The 2500-nt window shown below is 43.5% G+C and overlaps 1 protein-coding gene across 3 annotated transcripts in view; it reads right to left on the reverse strand.

Moving 5' to 3' along the window:
- Nucleotides 1-2500, reverse strand: part of cpx (synaptic transmission protein complexin) — a 761198-nt gene that overhangs the window by 565112 nt on the left and 193586 nt on the right. The window lies entirely within an intron of this gene.

Below are 2500 nucleotides of genomic sequence, written 5' to 3' on the forward strand. Positions count from 1 at the left end.
ACACACACACACACACACACACACACACACACACACACACACACACACACACACACACACACATATATATAAATATATATATATGTGTGTGTGTGTGTGTGTGTGTGTTTATATATATATATATGTGTATATATATATTATATATATATATATATATATATATACATATATATATATATATATACACACACACACATGCGTAACTTTGACGGGCCAGACTTCTCGTTCTTGGTCACAGCCAATGCATTATGTAAAGATATGCAGAATCGATAACTTCGACTTCCTTCAGCCCTCTTTTGCGCGTGCTGCTAGGCAAACAAACAAACTTTTCGAATTTCGCAAGAGGGAAAGACTATAGGAGGAAAAGAGGAGGCGAAGATGAGCAAGGGAAGCAACAGAGAGAGAGAGAGTAAAGAGCATACATGGAGCAGAAAGGGAATACAGACAGAAAAGAAGAGAAGGAGAGGGCGGGTAGAGAGAAAGAGAGAGAGGGCAGGGGAGGATGAGAGAGGAAAGGGAGAGGAAGAGAGAGAAAGAGAGGGGGAGGCGGGCAGGAGAAAGAGAGAAGTATAGATATGGAGGGAGGAGAGACAGGGGAAAGAGCGAGAAAGAGAAGGAGCGAGAGAGAAAGGGGAGGGGGAGAAAGAGTGAGAGAGGGAAGAGGGGAAGAGGAGGAGTGTCAGAGAGTGGGAATAAAAAAGTGAGAGAGAGGGGGAAGAGAAAGAAAAAAAGTACCATGTCACACAGCAAACTTGCACGACGTTGCAGTTCCTCCTCGGTCTTCGGCCTACTTGGAAACTTCCTTCAACTCATCACCAACTTCCGTGCATCAAATATGGAATTTCCTACTTCACTACCCTCTGCAAATCTCTCCTTGCTGGCCATTAGTAACAAAATTACGTAAGTCTTTAGATTTTCAGTGAATTAATGCATTAAGTACTGAGGTATAACAACCATAAAATGTTCACGGGCGTTCTCCCTTTTTTTTTTTTTTTTTTATGAATCTATACACGTATCACAAGTGGAGTAAACACCTGAATGCATGTTGTGCAACTGCATCTCTGCGGGGAGGCGATAGCGAGAGGAAAACCGAAGGGGAAATACACGAGGAAAAACACATTACAAACAGACATGATAAGAAGTGGGTATGCAAGAGGATAAAAATGGTGAAGCAAAGAAGAGTGGAGTCATGTTGATATGCAACACAGGAGAGGAGGAGTTTTCACAATGCGCTCGGCGAGATGCAACTCCAGACGCCTTTCTTGTGTCTCTCCTTCAGCATTTATCCTCGCCTCGATGACAACGTGTTCCTCAAAGAAAGAGAGAGAGAGAGAGAGAGAGAGAGAGAGAGAGAGAGAGAGAGAGAGAGAGAGAGAGAGAGAGAGAGAGAGAGAGAGAGAGAGAGAGAGAGAGAGAGAGAGAGAAAGAGAGGAAATGGAAAGAGAAAGAGAGAGAGAGAGAGAGAGAGAGAGAGAGAGAGAAAGAGAATGAGGGAGAGAGAGAAAGGGAGAGAGAAAGAGAATGAGAGAGAACGTGAGAAAGAGAGGGAAAAGGGAATGAGAAAGAGGGAGAGAGAAAGAGAAAGAGAGAGAGAGAGAGAAGGGGATGGAGAGAAAAAGAAAGAGAGAGAGAGAGAGAATGGGAGAGAGAGAGCGAGAGGGAGAGAGAGAGAGGGGGGGGAGAGGAGAAAGTGAGAGAGAGAGGAAGAAAACAGGATGGGGGGGGGGGCGAGGAAGGGAGAGAGACAGAGAGACAGATAGAGAACCGAGTCGACCAGTGATGTACTTGTGTTGTAAGTGCGAGGGAGTTGTGTGTGGAAAGAGTGTTTGTGTGTGTGTGTGTGTGTGTGTGTGGATGTTTACGGTTCTCCCCTCTCCATATTTTACAATTCTCTTTTCCCAAACTTCATACCGGTATTAAACCATATTGGATTGACCCCCAGTAGCTAGTTAATAACTACATGCATATTACATTCCTATTCATTCAAATTGTATTCAAATTAATTCCTATACACTCAAACTGAATTCAAAAAACATTCAGCGTAAACCCATGTTACTTTCGCAATACATTCCATCACCTGTAACAATGTAAAATTAATTTCAGGCATTTGCAGTTCTCTGGTCTGATTTTCAGTGTCGTGGCGCGGGCAATACAGAGTGGTTGCATTCCGTCAAGTTCACCGTTTATTGAGTTCAGTGAGCGGTGACTTTATCCTATTTGATGTCTAGGACACTCTTGCTGTGAGATAAGGGTGATGCATAGCGGTTGACCTTGCTTCCCCTTGCTTGAGAGGATGTCTTTCTTGGCATCACTTATGGTCCATGTATATTGAACGATCTTAGTTTGTTTGTTTGTTTGTTTTTTCTCTCTCTTTCTCAATCTCTCTCTTTCGCTCTCTCTCTCTCTCTCACTTTCTCTTTCTCGCACACACACACACACAAACACACCAACGCACGCATACAGACACACATACTCCTTGGCTCACACAAACATTCGTTCA

Source organism: Penaeus japonicus, unplaced genomic scaffold, assembly GCF_977035675.1.
Source record: "Penaeus japonicus unplaced genomic scaffold, GWHDUDI00000001_assembly GWHDUDI00000019, whole genome shotgun sequence".
Lineage (NCBI taxonomy): Eukaryota > Metazoa > Arthropoda > Malacostraca > Decapoda > Penaeidae > Penaeus > Penaeus japonicus.